This window comes from Hyaena hyaena, unplaced genomic scaffold (genome assembly GCF_003009895.1).
Source record: "Hyaena hyaena isolate Hyena2069 unplaced genomic scaffold, ASM300989v1 scaffold_811, whole genome shotgun sequence".
Lineage (NCBI taxonomy): Eukaryota > Metazoa > Chordata > Mammalia > Carnivora > Hyaenidae > Hyaena > Hyaena hyaena.
This window is the reverse complement of record NW_024081444.1, coordinates 101,444-118,729: the sequence shown is the minus strand read 5'-3', so window position 1 is coordinate 118,729 and position 17,286 is coordinate 101,444. Positions and strand designations below refer to the sequence as shown.

The window sequence follows — 17,286 nt, the reverse complement described above, 5'->3', positions numbered from 1 at the left end:
TAAACATTTTATAGCATGAAAATAATAAATTGCCTCCTGGCTCCCTTTGGAAATATCCAGTGTTAGCTATTTATTATGTTTCTTTTCAGATTTTCTTGTGAATACATTTTACATAGTTAAGGTCATACTTAGTGTTCCAATATTTTTTGAAACTTGGGTAATATCCAAATTTTTCCATTTAAAGGAAAAATGTGAGCAACCCATGGTTTGCAGATCTCCCAGGGACCAGGACCCAATTATTTAAAAAACGAATTTGAGGGTAATTTACTTAAGAAACTATATTTTTATCCTAGGAATATATCAAGTCAAAATTTCACTTTGACAGAGATGTTTTTATAACCAATAAAATGTATTTTTAGATTATAATTAACAGTGAAATGCATTACAGTGTTCTAGAACTCACATTTGCGAGGGATCAACAAAGCCCATTTTGTGAAACACTGAACTATTAGATTGATAATTCATAACCACAGGTAGTTAAACTTTATTTGAGCCTTGAATTGGACCTTCCTGTCAAGTACATCCTTATCCAGGAGGATAATACATAACAACAGGAAGGAATGAAATAGAGCTGACCGGGCCTGGAGGCAAGGAGGAGAGTCAAGAGTGATTTCCAGGTGGTGCTGCCTGAGCTGTCCTAGAGGTGAATCGGGGCTTAGTAATGGGGAGGTCCAGGTAGGAGATGGTGTGACCTGAGGCACAGAGGAGAGTTGTGTATTCACGTTGGTGGTCACCTCCATAAGATAAGAGAGAGGTACTAGGTGAGTGCGTAGTATCTCCCTTGCAGAGCACGGTATCCTGTACTCCCTGTAAGCGATCAGGAGTTATTGAGGAGCTTTAAGAAGTATCTAGTAGCATGATTAAAGTCAGGATTGGCCTCTATGTAGCAGTCATTAGGAAGCTTTCACCAGAACAGAAGGATCTTTTCTAGCAGACGCTGATGATGTTACCCCTCTTCCTATCTGGCCTTGGTCTGGCAGTTCAGACAAGTCTTAGGGTGCAGGCTCTGCTGTTCTCTGGTCAGGCAGATCTACAGGTGCACAACTGCCCAGAGGGCATGTCTGCATGTTGGAGTGTAGGGCACATCTACTTCCCCAGTCTTCTCTCCGAGAGCTGGTTTTCCCCAGAAGACTTAGAACTGTGTGTCCCCGGTCTTTTTGGAGGCATATGCTCCCTTTTGATAGATCACAGTTTCACACCAGGCCAGATGCTGCCATGGCCATGGAGAGCCTGCTTTGTCCTTCCTCTCATGGGGCAACAGAAAACTTTACTCTTGGTTTTCCATTTAAGGGAAATAATCATTGTTAGTTTGCACCTACAGAATTATAACATTCTGTATCTTTTCCCAAAACCATATCCTGAGTTATAGAATAACCCTGGGGAAAGGAGGTCAAAGGGGAAACTCTGGGTGGGAGATACCATCGCTCCTTGGCACTCACAATAGTAGATGGGAAGGAAGGTCTGGCACAATAGGTTTCAGTTCTGGTCCTTCCAAGCTCCTGCTGGCCAGCCTGCTGCATGGAGAGGCAGGCTGAGGTGCAGGGAGTGGGGTTCTCGCTCTGCCACCTCTAGCTGTTTTAGCTCCATGGCCTGGCCAGTGACTCAGTCAGTATTCAGTTTCCCCCTCTGTATAATGGATGTAATAACAGCTCCATCTCTGAGGATTTTCATGAGAATAAAGCAAGTCATTTTATTAATGTGTTTTGAACTATGTCTGAAAATAAGCACATTTATTACTTCTTTATTTTGATGTAGCCCCTCACACATATTTGTTGCATACGTGTTTGTCAATAGATAAATAAGTGAAAAAATGAATGGAAAACATGGTTCCAAGGACACATTTTGCTTATGATTACTTTACAGTCTGTAACTTGCACAGGCTGACCCACCTTATCAATACATGGCAAATAAGCTCACACTCTCACACTGATACATATACCACACACATGTCCTGCTAGAAGCAGTACAATCACTTCCTCAGTGGGTAAATGGGCATTCGCCTCACTCTGACTACTGTTGTTGCTCTCCTGTGCCTTGTTCTTAAATGAGCCCATCACAGGAGTGCACCAAACACTATTTTCACCATAAAAAGTGCCTGGGAATAAGACCACATCCAATGCTCATGCAAAGTTAATTTGAAGACTTCTGAGGGTTTGTAGAAATTGCTTTCAGTCATATAAATCTGAGTGTGTGCATCTGGGTGGGTTGGGGTAATTTTGATTACTATACTTGTAATTTGTTGCTGAATGAATTGGCACCCACCTGTGCTGAATGTCCCATTGGTGCCGAGTTGTTGATGTGGCCTGCTTCCCAGCTACAGCCCCTGAAGTTAAGATGCTGTGAGTCAGTGTGTGGGTAAGCACACAAGAACACAGGCATTTGGCTTGTGAGCTCAGAAACAGGAAAGCTTCCAGGCTCTAAGGGGAGTAACCTTCACTGCATGAGGCTGGAGGGAGGGAGAGGAAGTTGGTCAGAGATCTTTTCCCCTTGGAGACAGGTTACTATATCACTTCTAAATTAAGCCTATGGCTATATTTGGTAATGCAAAATGTCGGGCTGGAGAATAAGCAACTTACTTTATGCAAACAGATTAGCATATCATGTATACAGTTAGGCCTTTGCTGTTTCCAGGCTTGGGGCCCAGCACGAAAGCTCACCCATCACTTCTGATAGGGTGCTGCAGCCAGGTTCTATCATCTTTTTGGGGACAAAAACCCCAGTCTGAACACTACATTCTAAATCTTTTTCAATACTGTTTGCTTTTGGAGACTTTACAAAGGTCTTCTGTTAGATCATTGGGATAACTTAATGTAAAACAGTGTCAGTAGAATCAGTAGCAAGGCTCATTCTGTCCATGGGTAGCCTTCCTAGCAAGAGTGAAAGGAGTGCCTGCCAAACAACATGGTCATTGTAAGCGGGGCCTCCTTCGAGGCCCTCTGGGGCCGCACGGTGGGGGATGACGACCACTGGTCACACGGTGGATAATTGAATTGGTTCCACTCACTGGTCACAGTGGCACATGCTGGTCAGTCATGACCCAGTCGGCAGGCATTGGAAGTTAAGAGCATCCATGCCAGCATGCATTATCTCTTGTCTTTGTGAGGATGGCCATTCCAACAGTGGGAATGTAAATTGGTACAACGAAGGAAAACAGTATGGAGAACTCTCCAAAAATTAAAATAGGTGCTGCAACCATGTTCTATCATCTTTTGTGGGGATAAAAACCTAAGTTTGAATACTACATTCCTAATCATTTTCAAGGTTGTTTATTTTTGGAACTTTAAAAAGATCCTCGGTTAGATCCTTGGGATAATTTGATGTAAAATGGTGTCAGTAGAATCAGTAACAGGGTTCATTCTGTCCACAGGTTTCTTTTTCACTTTTGGGAATATATCCAAAGGAAACAAATAACTCCAAAAAATATCTTCACCCTTATGTAGCATTTACAACAGCCAAGACAAGGAACCAGTGTCCATCAATTTATACGTGGGCAAAGAAGTTGTGGCATATATATGTATATTCCATGTATGTATATACATACATACATACAATGGAGTATTATTCAGCCATCAAAAATGTGGAAACCTTACAATTTGGGGCAACATGGATGGACCCTGAAGGCACTATGCTAAACGAAATAAGAGAAAGACAAATATTGTAGGATCTCATGTATAGATAACATCTAAGAACAAAAACAAAACAAAACAAAACCCCAAACTCATAGAAAAAGAGATCAGACTTGTGGTTACCAGAGTCAGGAGATAGGAAGAGGGGAAATCCAAATAAGGTGGTCAAAGGCACAGACTTCCTGTTAGAAGAAAAATAAATACTAGGGATGTAATGTAGAGCATGCTGACTACAGCCAGCATTGCTGTATGGCACACAGGAAAGGTGTTAAGGGAGTAAATCCTAAGACTTCTCATAATAAGGAGATTTTTTTTCTTTTTTCTTTTCTTTTTATTGAGAAGATGGATGATAGCTGAACCTATTGTGATGATTTCACCAATATGTTAACTAAACACCTACCTCAACCTGTAAGCCTTAAACATATACAGTGATGCATGTCAATTATTTCTCAGTAAAACTTGGAGGAAAGAAAGAGCTCCTGTATCTTTTTATTTATTTTTTTTATTTTTTGAGCTTCCATCTCAGTGTTTTCCTAAGACCTAACACCAGTGTTGGTGCAGATGAGATGCACAGAATCCAGCTGCATTCCTAGAAGCAATCTACAAGGCTTTTCTTGTAGACACCATCACTGTAGACAATCTGGACCATCTTGTCCCAGTGGCAACACTTAAGGCTATTCTGGACAGTGAGGGAGCCGCAGACAGTCTTGCCAGTGGCACCCTCCAACATCCCACAATGCTGACTTTGGGCTGTACCAACTCTCCCTGGGCCCATTGAGCTCAGCAACTGCCTGATCTGCTGGCTTCATCATTTCATAGATAAAGAAGGCACAATTTCTGGGTGAGTCCATTAGTCAAAGGTGTTTCCAAAGGTGATAAGGATCCACAGAAGAGGGTGGGTGTCATGTCCTCTCTACACATGTAGAGTATTCCCCTTCCGAGGAGCTCTGTGTTCAGGGAACAAGTCAACCTGGGGAAAGGACCCTCATGTTCTTGATCATGGTTCCTGTCCAGTTCATGGTCACTGTCCCCATCACGGTTCTTGTCTGGATCGAGGTCCCTGGCCCCATTCCAGTCCCTGTCTGGATCATGGTCACTGTCCCCATCATGGTCCCTGTCCCCATCACAGTCCCTGTCCCAGTTCCACTCATGGCTATGGTCCCAGCTGAGGCTTGTAGGTAGGGAGACTGAGGAGCAGGCACCACCACGCTCTTCAGAATCCCAGTCAAATCTTTGAGGGGGGCCTCACTAGCCCCTGGGCCCTGGGCCTCTTCCCCATCTGGCCCCAGTTCCCAAACTTGGTCACTGGAAGACACAGAACTCACCCAGAGATTTCCTCTGTGGGTGTGTGGGCAACTTTGGAATGATTGGTAAGTGGGGACAGGCCCTTTCTTGGGGTCCTTTAACTTCCTTTGAGGGTTCGAGAGCATCTGAAGCCCGAGTTCTTTGTTTTAATTTTTTTAATGTTTTATTTATTTCTGAGAGGGAGAGAGACACAGCGCAAGCAAGAGAGGGTCAGAGAGAGAGGGAGACAGAATCGGAAGCCGGCTCCAGGCTCTGAGGTAGCTGTCAGCACAGAGCCCGACTTGGGGCTCGAACCCACGAACCGTGACATCATGACCTGAGCCAAGTCGGATGCTCAGCCGACTGAGCCACCCAGGAGCCCCGCTGAAGCCCCAATTCTTGAGCTGCCAGCTCCTGACTTCAGCAGCTGCTTTGCCTGTTCTGCTGTGGTGGCCCTGTCTACCACGTTGCTGCTACAGTGAGTGCGGGGCACCGCATTGATTGGCTGTGCTGCAGCTTTGCTTCCTCAGAGCCAGTGATGCCTTTTACTTTTACTTGAGTTTGTTGAATTTCTTCTGCAGAGCTGCCTCCTCCTTGCTCAACTGGTAGTATCACCAACCTGGTGGCTCCCCAGGGGGTGGTACCAGAGTCCCATGGTCTCTGGCAGTGTCTGTGCAGGCCAGGAGCTTAAAGATCTTCCAGTGACATGTAGTGACAAAGCCCTCAAAAATCTTGGAGATGCCAAAGGTGCCACTACCCCTCGATTTCCACACTACCCACATTAAAGCAATATCGAAAAGAAGCTTGCTCTTCTGATGGTTTCCAGTCATCATTGTAGAGAAGAAAACAAGGCCAGCCGAATGCATACAACAGATTCAAACTCAATTGCAGAATCCAAGGCCAGAGAAATCTCTAGAGACTTGGGTATTATTATTATTGGAGAAATTCTTTTGCGAAGAGGTATGGTTTGAAGAGTCATTTAATATTTGCAAATGTGTTGAAATTTCATCACCCTTTTCTGTTTTGTTTTGTTTTGTTTTGTTTGTCCATGGAGAGATTTTAAGCTACTTGTTCATTAAGAGGTATAATTCAAAATTAAGCGGAAAAAAACCCTATCTTCTGTGAACAAAGAAAGATCATTACTAAGTATTAACCTTTAGAGTATTTGTATTGAAAAAATACACATTATAAAGAATAAAAGTAGGCACAAGTTGGGATTTTTCCCATTAGGTGAATAATATGTTAAACGTAGGGTGAAAATGTCAGAATGGACACAGTGTTCTGTTTTTATAGAAAATGAAAGTATAGCACAACTTCCTTTTTAATGATTCGCAGAGACAGGAATTCAGTTGTTATATTATCTCAAGCTTTGACAGTTTTACTGCTTTGGGGGGTTATGATTTATTCCATGTCACATGTGATTGTGGAAACATGACATGTGAAAATGGACTGTTGAAGCACTTGGGTATGGCTCTATGCAGTAGCTTATTATCAGCACCTTACAGAGAGCTCACATTAAAGACGATAAACGGAATGGAAGACAACCTCCAAACTTCTAGTGCCTTGCTGGAAATTATGCTAGTCGAAAAACTTCAGGAAATTACTGGACATTTTTCTCAGAATTAGAATGTAGATAAGAAGAAGGGGTATGGTGATAATGGTCATAGATTTCTCCTGAAGTTAGTTTTGCTCCTCCTAATATAAAAATGTTCATAAAGCACTGTCTCAGGCAGATCAGCAGGGTTTCCACACTAGCATGTTAACAACAGAAGCACCTTTCAAGGTAAAGGGTTATACACAGAGATTGCCAACCCCCCAAACCCCTGCTCTGTTTATATAGGTCCTTGTCACGATAGTCAGTTCTGTTTCATAACTAACAATTCCACCCAACCCCCCAAAATGAACTACATTAGCATGCAAGAACAGCAGTCCTATAAAAAATACTAATGGCAATAGGAATCTTCAGAAAACAAATTTTATTTCTTTCAAAGCAATAACTGGGAGGATTGTGTGTGTATCATTCATTTCCGAGCACTTTTCTCAAAGCAAAATTTAGATTTAGAGATGTATCTCCCAGATGGGATGAGCGTTCAACAGGTGCCAAAAACTCTCCATTACACTGAAGTCTCAAACTATGGGTAAAACCTCCCACGAAGGGGTTTTTGTTTGGGTTTGTTTTTTTGGGGGTTTTTTTTGTTTTGTTTTTGCTTTTACAATTAAGAATTTAACATGTTTATCTCTGGTTCAGATCTTTTTTAAGAGGATAAGAAAATATTTCTCAAGCGAATCCAAATATTCACCAATCTAATGGGAAAATGTAAAGATTAATTAAACCTCCTGCAGCTTGTGTGGGAAAGCAGTGTGGCCTTCAGGTGTGTTCTCCCCACGTCTCTGTGTTCCATGGGGCAGGAGCCAGGAGACCACAGGCAGGCGTTGGGCTCATCCCCTGCCTTCGGTGGTGTCCCAAACTCCACAGGGTACAGAGGTCCAGGGAAAAATGTGAGATCAGCCACCCAAGTCGAATGGAAAATTTCAGGATGTTAGAAAATATGGGGACAGCTGATGGCTGAGGTCATGGCTCAGAATGATTTTTTGGTTTACCTGTTTACCCAAAGCATTTCATCCATTCCTTAAAAAAAAAGAAAAGAAAAGAAAAAGGATGTGAAAACTCACAAGAAGAAAAAACAGTTGTTAATCTATTTTGACATGCAGGATAATGAGTATCATTCTGTAAAATTTATATTCATGGATTTAGCACTATCTGTGTGAGCCATATGACAAATCTCTCTAGAGTTATTTGATTTTTTTTCACTCTTTGTTCTTTGTGTCATTTCTCAGAAATAACTTAAGTATATATATTTGTAAGGAAATTGAAGCCATTATAGAACTAGAATTAGACTAATAGATGAATATTTGAATTCATTTGAGAATGTTTTCAGAGAGGTAGAAATACCCCTCATTTGGCTGATAAGCTTTGCTACTATGCCTTAGGGTTTTCAAAGAAGTTGCCCTGGAGAAAATGGAAGAACTTTAGGAGAGGGTTCTCCATTGAATTGTTATTGGTCTACAGAGAAAAACAGAGGGATGATAGAGCATTTACTCCACTTGAATTCAATTATGAGAGCTTGACCCAGTAAATTCTGGTCCCTCTGTTCTTTATATTCTCCACTTCCCTGCCCTTGGTCCCATTGAGTTTGCACCTCTCCAACGTCCCAGGCCCTACTTAGTACTGTCACCCTGCAGAAAGTAGTCAAATAGGTTAGGTGGATATTATTCCCCAAGGGTCTTCCCCCAGTGAGTGTGTTTCAAAGGAATGAGGGGAAATGCCAGGGGCTGGCAGTCTAGAATATACGACAATGTCCATGACCTAAAGATTCCATATGGTGTTAAATCCTTCTATGTAAGAACTCCCTGGAGTCTTCCTATGTTAAAGTAAACTTTGAGACTGCTTGGGAGGGATATATTATACACAATGTGACAGAATTCTGACCGAAAAAAATCTTTTGGAAATATCTGAAAAGATTCGTGTTTTCTGGAGCAGTTTGGAAACTGGAGCCAGGCACTGATTTTCAAACTTGCTCAATGAGTGCCTTGGAGGAAGTTTGAAAAGAAGCAGAGGCAGAATTCAGGTCTGTTTCGAGAAGAGTCTTTCTTATTCGTTTCTTTTATATATCTGGCTTTTCAATGACTAAGCTTTTCTTTGAAGAAAGGTCTCCTTGACCAAAAAAAAAAAAAAAAAGGGATTCTAGAAATATTTGTGGATGTTCAAGACTGAATCTCAATGTCAGCTATTTTTTCCCCCTGGCTTTGCTACTCCTCAGACTTTCTTATGGTATTTTTGGAATGAAACCACATATTCAAACTTGAGTATGAAATCCAAAAGCCAAAAATGTCTGATATTTTTTCCCACAAGTGCATTAGAACCATGAGCAAATGAAAGGACTCCTCTTAGTGGGAGATCACTGTGGTAGCTCAACAGAAGAAAAGAAAGATGAAGGCAGTTCTGTTGATTTATGTATAAATTCCTCATGTAGTTCATTAGCTGGACACTCTCAGTGGAGCACTAGTCTGTCTTGGGCAGAGGCTGTAGGTCACTGAATTCACCACAATTGTCATCTGCAGGAATGGGAAGCTCCAGTTAGATGGACTTCTACAAAACTGCATCACTGCCTCTAGATAAGGGAGACACATTAAAAATTATGGTTTGTAATCATAGGCCCAAGAAGATAAGCAATCAAATATGAAATAGAAAAAAGAATGATTCTTGAGTATCAGCTTGCAACCTTATATTTATACTGCATTTTCCTAAATTTCCAGACCAAATACACATATTTTTAAGCACAAGTCTAAATTATTATTTAGATTTAGTAAGTAAAAAAACAAAAGGCTGATAAATGGGCCTGGTTAAGGTCCCATGGCTGTATTGGCCCCTACTGTCCACAGCTCAAGATCTCCCAGGATCCCACTCACTGGGGTGGGGCAAGCATATTTGGAAGGGTACTTAAGAAAACTCCTGGTAGAATGCTATAAAATCAGTTTCCTGACCTCTTTTTTTCTCTTTCTTTCTCCTTTTTCTAGGGTTTTTTTTTTTTTTTAATCTTTTTTAGTTACATACTCTATAACTTGCTCTGGGCAAAATTCTCTCATCGGGCTGTGGGATAAATTCAAAATGAGTAGCAGAAATGACAACTTATCTTTATTTCAACATGGAAATGTGGTTTCTCCAGATGTTTCTAATGTTCCAAATAGGGATTTTCAAAGACTGAACATTGCATCAAGGCTGCCAGCCTAAAGGACTGTACACAATCATGTTGCTTCTGTGTGTGTGTGTGTGTGTGTGTGTGTCTGTCTGTCTGTCTCTCTCTCTCTCTCCCACACACACATACAAACACAGATACACACCATAAATGTAGACACAGACATAAATCAATCTATAAGTAAAGATTCATCTGAAGGTGAATCACAATTTTTCTTCCTTGACATAGTGACTGATCACAATTAGACACAGATAATAGACAACTGACTTATTTGTAGAACTGTTAAGGGTATGAAAGAGTCGTAAACAACCCAGAGCATTGAGTGGTGGGTGAGTCACTCTAAAGGGTGGTTTTCAAGACCACAAGAAATCAGAAAGGCAACCTATAAGAAACATCAAAAGCACATACCACACCATCGAAAATCCCATTTATGTCCTTCTCCTCAACATATAGGGGAGAGAAAAAAGGAAGAGAAATAGATGCTGAGAGAGAAAGACAGAAACACAGAGACAAAGAAGTCTCACAAAGTTGGAAATATGTTTTTTGTTAGAATCACTATTATTGTTGTTTTAATCATGCCTTTAACTTTTCTCTGGGGAGATGTGGAAACAGTGGCCAGAACATAAGCTTTGAAAAATGCATTAATGTAGTGACACTTTGCCTAACTGCTGCACAGGAAGGGTTATCTGAGTATGCGTAGATATACAATGCAAAACATTGTTTCAGCTTTGAGGTGCTTTATAATACCTTTAATGTTTACAGTGAGTAGTGAAGTTATTCCTACAATCGGCTAGATCCTGTCTACTTTGAGTCATTCATTCAATATAAATGTTCTGTTTATCTTTTAGATCCTGGGATTATGCAAGGCACTAGGGAGTAAAAGTGTGATCCCTAACTCTACACTTAAATTTAGAATTCATAGTCCAGTGGGGACATAGGCAAACAATTGTAACATAAATTATGTATGGTGTACAGTGGAATAGAGATAAGAAACTCTATGTAGGTCTGGGAAAGTCAGGGAGGCTTCTTAGGGGAGGTAACAGTTGAATGAGATTCTAATAATATCTAGGAATTAGGTTGATAGATACAAGTAGAATGGGCACTAGAAGCAGTAGGCACAGTATGTATAAAAATTTAGTTGGTTTAGGAAACTAGAAATTCTTCTGTATTTCTGGAGTATGCAAAAATATAAAACAAAATAAATTATTTATTGAGGAATCAACAAAAGCTTACAGGTTTGAGTTAATATCTTAACATGTACCAAAGTTGCCCTTAGTATTATGTGCTAAGAAAATATATTTGTTTAGATAACTTTATTGTGCTATATTAGAAGGATAGAAATATGTGCTATATTAGAAAGATAGTCAAAACTCTGTTTGGTGACTTTTCTGCCATCTTCTATCATGGCTAACAGAGGAGGGTGGTATTTTCCATGAAGGCAATGCAAAGGCATGATTGCTTATCTACCATATTATGTCTCCCTTGGAGTTAAGCCAGTGGGCCCGAAATTCTCTCATATTAATTTTTCCTCCTTCATCAAGGACTCAGCCTAGAGCCACAGCCATGCCATATACTCTTACTCAGAGAGGTTGAGGTTTGGTCAGAATTAATTTGAGAGTCTCTACACAGGCCCCAAATAGGCACTTTCTGAATTTGTAAGACCCATCAATCCACCAGGCAGCCTTTCCCACCCTCTCTCTGTGTGCTGAGGCATGAAGAGTCTATCGGGGAACAAATCATTTAATGTGGCTAATGAATTGGCCATGGTGGTTTTGTGGTAGAAAAGTCAGTTTCCTGGGTTCCCCTTACATATATTTAGGAAAAAGTTGTTTATAATAGGAAAAAATTAAACAGAACACCAGAAGCATCATCTCTTACCTTCTTTATAGTCTTCTGAGTGTGTACTATATTGACCAAATATAATCTTGTGATTACTAGGTATAAAAAGGCCAAGAAGAACAATGTGGACGTTTTGATATGGCTTACTGAGGTTTTCTTTTTTCTGATGCCCTCCATAGATGAGTTAGCTGAGTTAAATTGTGGTGTGGATCCCATTCCCTGTTTGGTGGGATCTATTGTTGATGGATCCAAAAGCCCAGATAATTTTTTTTTATTTTTTATTTTCATATTTTTATTTGTTATGGAAAAGAGTAAAACGTGGTACCCTATTAAATACAAGTTTACATTTTTTTTCTTTCCTTTTGTAAATGATAAAGATTCGTTCTTTGGTACTTCACTAGATTAAATGGGTTAATTTATAAGAAAGAGCCAAGAGGGCACCGAGGGGCATCAGATGTCAGCCTCTGAAGCAGGCCTCCTGCCAATGTTCAGCTCAATTTTTTTTAAGTTTATTTATTTTGAGAGAGAGAGAATACGAGCAAGAGAGGGTCAGAGAGAGAGGGAGAAACCTTAGCAGACTCCGCACTTTCAGCATGGAGCCCCACCTGGGGCTAGAACCATGAGATGATGAGCTAAGCCAAAACCAAGAGTCTGCCACTCAACTGACTGAGCCACCCAGGTGCCCACAGTTCAATTATTTTTTGTTTGTTTTTAAGTATTTTTAAATTTCTTGCTATTTTAAATTGAGTTAATACAAAGGTATTAAAGAGTCTATGTTTAGAAACTAATCTGATTACTGTGCATACTGGCTCTAAGAGCTATGACATCTGTGTGTTTGAGTCACACACATAGGTTGGTAAAGAACTTTCATGATAAAAACTACATGCTCAGTACTAATGGGACACCAGCTTCCAAACCCAGCTCCCACTCAGGTAGAATAAAAACCTATCTATGTTCTATTTAAATGTTAAATAGTATTTTCAAGAAAATGCCTTAGTTTGGTTTAGAATTTATATTTTTCAATTTCCCAGATTAAATATTTTAGACCTCAAGTGATTTAGAATTTAAGTGCTGTAATTCACATAGGGATGAATAGTGTTATGAAGAACAAAAGTCTATTACTGCATTTTAAAAGCTCTTAAATTTGACCCTTTGATCTTACATGACGTTCAATGTGAGACTTTTGAAGGGTGTGCTTGACTGGGGAGAAGGACTGTGGTCCATAGGTGACGTGTAATCCATTCTCTGGAAGGCGAGTGTCTCAGAAAAGCAGGTTGATACCAGCCCCACCACCCATACCTCCTGTTGGTGTGGATATTCTGGCACCTAAGTAATTAGGGACATTCTCATTCTTGTAGATCACCCTTGACAGTCAAGCACTTATTTGACTTTCAATACAAGGGTCTAAATGTTCTAGTAACTTATTGTCCTTGTTTAGTGTCCAATCACAAGGGAGAATTTTGACAGGCAGAATTTATAGGTGTCAATGGCAATTGGATTTACCAAAACAAAAGTGAAAATCTTATTTCTAATCTTCCTTTTCAACTCAGCTTCAAAATACTTTTCTTCTGCATATTATTTTAACCCTCCTGATTGAATGAAAGTTATTTTGGTTTTTAAAATTACTTGATCTTTGACATAGACCCAGATAATAGGTAAAGGATATAGGGAGAGAACAAAACTTTGGGCATTGAATTTAAGATAAGCAAAATATTTTGTCCTGTGATTTTTACTTTTTTTTCTGATTTCAGAAGTAATTTATGATTACTTATAAGTATGTGTGTTATATCAATGCTTTATATAGAGGGTGAAATTTTCAAAGATCTTTCCAAACTCATTAGATGGTGAAGCACCTTTTGAACATTTTAGTGGCTTGTAAATCTGAGAAATATCATTCTGACTTTTTCAACTTTTGAATTATTCTAGGTGAAACAATGAAGCTTATGGGCATACTATCTATATACTTTATTTTTTTTAATTTTTTTAAATTTCTTTCTGAGAGAGAGAGACAGTGTGAGCAGGGGAGGGTCAGAGAGAGAAGGGAAACACAGAATCTGAAACAGGCTCCATGCTCTGAGCTAACTGTCAGCACAGAGCCTGATGTGGGGCTCAAACCCATGAACCATGAGATCATGACCTGAACCGAAGTTGGACGCTTAACCGACTGAGCCACCCAGGTGCCCCTCTATCTATATTCTTTGATCCATATGATAACATGGTTGAATCTCTGATCATATCCATCATAGGTGATTTTCTATTAATTTGTGCCAGGGGATAGGTGAGAGAGATTACTTGTAGAAGGAATACCTCTTTCTGGTAGACAAAGATAAAATAATGTTTTATTAGGTAAACAGAACAATTTTTTCTTGCAAAAATGTATTGGTATGTATACATTGAAAACTGATTTTAGCTTGAAGAAAAAAATATATTGAGGGGTGACTGGGTGGCTCAGTAGGTTAGGCATCTGATTCTTGATTTCTGCTCAGGTCATTATCTAATGGTTTGTGAAACTGAGCCCTGTATCAGGCACCATGCTGGGCATGGACCCTGCTTGGGATTCTCTCTCTCCCTATCTCCCTGCCCCTCCCCCACCTCAATAAAAGAGAAACATACATTGAGCTCAGCTGCGTGCACCCCTGTGACATGTGCTTATTATAGATTCATGTAGTACTTTTGCCACCACCTGGACACAGGAATTATCCCCCCTGCACACAAGATGAGATTGAGCACATCTCTCCCCACTGATAACATAGGTGATAAAACTGCACATTGAATCTGGGTCAGTCTGATTACAGTTTTCATACTACACTCTGCACTCATAGAACAAGACCTGAATGGCCTGGACTGCAGTGCGATTGCATTGATTCGTTCTTTTTAAAAAAATAGTACATACATATTTTTATTGCTCACCATTATTTCAAATGGCCCAATATCAATTCTTGTAGGACAAATGAAAATGCAGGCCCCTTCTTGTTTAAGATTTGAAACTGGGGAGGAAAAAAAAAGAAGAGTAGCCGCCTTTAAAATCAATCAGGACACCTCTATGGAAAATTCCCTGGACTGTTTCACGGTTGGCAGAGCGGAGGAGGGAGCTGGCATCCCGAGAAGAGGCACACGCCCGCCCAGGGCCGGCCAGCACCCACTGGCTGAGCTCAGCCCCGGAGTTGTCAGGATTTTCCTAAATTGTAAAAATCTAAAGTCACATTTTAGAATCGTCTTTTCTTCTAATCCTTTTTTATTGCCTTCTTATTGCCTCAGGAAAGCAGTAACACAAAAGATCGGTTTACATCTTTTGATTTAAAATGCAGGTTCCAAGAGGGGTTTGTCTGGCTTGTTCACTGAGGAAAATCTGTAGGTGATCAAGTTCATCCCACAAGTCACACAGCCCAATCATGGCAAACAAATTTGTTGATTGTAGCTTATAAATTCAAGAAAGTGTTAGCAAAGTTCCTAATATATTAATAAAATTGCCTGTATTCCTACCCAATTTAACTTTATAAAGAAATCATTATAGCTATAGAAGCTATTATTTCTATTTTCTTTGTTTTTAATTTTTTTAATGTTTATTTTTTGAGAGAGACAGAGCATGAGTGGGGGAGGGGCAGAGAGAAAGCAGGAGACACAGAATCTGAAGCAGGCTCCAGGCTCCCAGATGTCAGCACAGAGCCCCACATGGGGCTGGAACTCACAGACCTTGAGATTATGACCTGAGCTGAAGTCCGATGCTTGATCAACTGAGCCACCCAGGTACCCCTCTTTCTCTTTTCATTACATAAAATAGTTTTTCACTATGCAGGGAAATCCCCAGTCCACATTCTTTTCATCACTCTGTATTTTATAGCATAACTTTGCAAACTCTTTGAAGTCCCCTATGTTATAAAATAATTTGTTAAAGGAATTTATAAAGAATTTGGAACTTATTAAAAATTTGTACTTTTTCCCTTTACATTTTTTTCACTAAGAAGTCTTATTCAATACTCCTTTCCATTGAGTGCTTAATAGAGTGACAAACTGGCAAACAGTCCAATGCAATGAATAGTAGTGAGAAAGAGAAGGAATTCTAAACTGGTATACAGCTCGTGATTTATAGCTCATCATTAACCACAACAGCAGTCTAAGAGCCCTGCCCTAACCTCCCATGGCTGTGGTTCTGTCCTTCTCAGAGTGTGGTCCCCAGACCAGCTATAATAGCCTCACCTGGAATCATGCTAGAAATTCAAAGTCTTAGGTCCACTACAAATCTAATTCAAAACCTCTGGCAGTGGAACCCAGCAATTTGTGTTTTAACCAAGTTTCTAGCTGATTCTGATGTTCTCTGAAGTTTGAGAGCCACTGATGCAACCCCATACTTGAAGCATTGTTTTCTTTTCCCCCCACCCTTCGCCTCTGGAGCCTCCCTTCTGCTCTCTGGCGGCACCAAGGCTGCTTCCATCAACCTAATCCCCGCTGCTGGAGAGAGATGGGCTAGACTTCTCTATTTCTGCTTCTGTCTTCAGAACACAAGAAGACTGGAAGTCTTCAGTCCCTGCCTGGTTAAGGAGGATCAAGGACATAATCTCATTCTTGCCCCAGTAGACAGATGGAGGGGATCCATTAGTCACTGATGCTTGAAGAGTTGTGTTGACCTGTACTCAGAAGAATATCTTTATCTGTGAGTATATATAACGTATAATTATGATCAGTTTGCTCCTAAACTGGAATGAACCCCAGAACTACACTGGAAAGGCACATCAGGAAAAGGGCAGAAACATGTAGCTCCACAGGCAAACAGATACCACAAGTTCTGTCACCGCCTACCACCTGTAGGTCACCCCATGCTGTCTACCCTACTCTCAGTGCAGCCAGATTTCCTAGCAAACATCCAGAGAGGTGATTACTATGTCCAAATAAAGCATCAGATTAAGCAAGACTAGGTTAATTGAACTTGATAGGTGGCCACATTGAAAAGGAAGTCCAAGCTACTCTAATGTTGACACCTAGAAAGTGTCATTTATGAAGTGAAGGTTTATGGCATTTTGTACTGTATTGCCCCCAAAGAACTTATATTGTTTCTTACCTATTTGATGAATTCCTGCTGAATTCTCTTCTTTATAATCCAAAACTTTGCTTCATTTAGATTTTGTACACTTAAGATATGGTGATCTCCATATTATTTTGTTTTAATAAGCATGGTTTTAAAATAGGCTCACCTTATAAAATGAGAATACGATGTGATCAGTACATTGTCAATAATATGAAATGTCACCAAATTGTTCTATAAGAAATAGGTCAATCCTTCAATAACACACTTAAATAAAATGACACTCAATTAAATAGTCAATTCTGCTTTTATTGAATCTTGAATAACTTCAACTATTATAAAATGGAAACAGTTAAAAATGAGGAAGAGGCCCTTATGACTCTCACCCCAGCTCACGCACAGGTGGAGGTTCTACACTGGGAGAGGCAAGGCCAAGAACTCGAGGCTACAATCCTCCCCCTACCTCCCTACCAGATGCTCTGCTTGTAAAGCAAGGGTGTCAGTCTGACAAAGTGAGCTCTTGTCCCCACCGTCTATCATAGAGCAGTGGCTCAGAGATTTTGCCCAGGGCAAGCCATAAGAACAGAAAACTTCCAAGCTCTGCCCATGACTTTATTAGAAACGTGTAGGGAAGGCCAAGCCTAAGGGTATCTCCAAATCATCCAGTAGATTTTGGTGGTAAGCGATTAACAGATGACTGGGAGCTTCATGAGAACAGTAAACTAAGCTAGTTTACAAGAAAGAGCCATAGAAAAAGGCA

At 40.3% G+C, this 17,286-nt stretch overlaps 1 pseudogene; it reads right to left on the bottom strand.

The window, feature by feature from the left end:
* Positions 1 to 4,215: 4,215 nt before the first annotated feature.
* LOC120221781 lies at positions 4,216 to 5,740 on the bottom strand (annotated as a pseudogene).
* Positions 5,741 to 17,286: the final 11,546 nt, after the last annotated feature.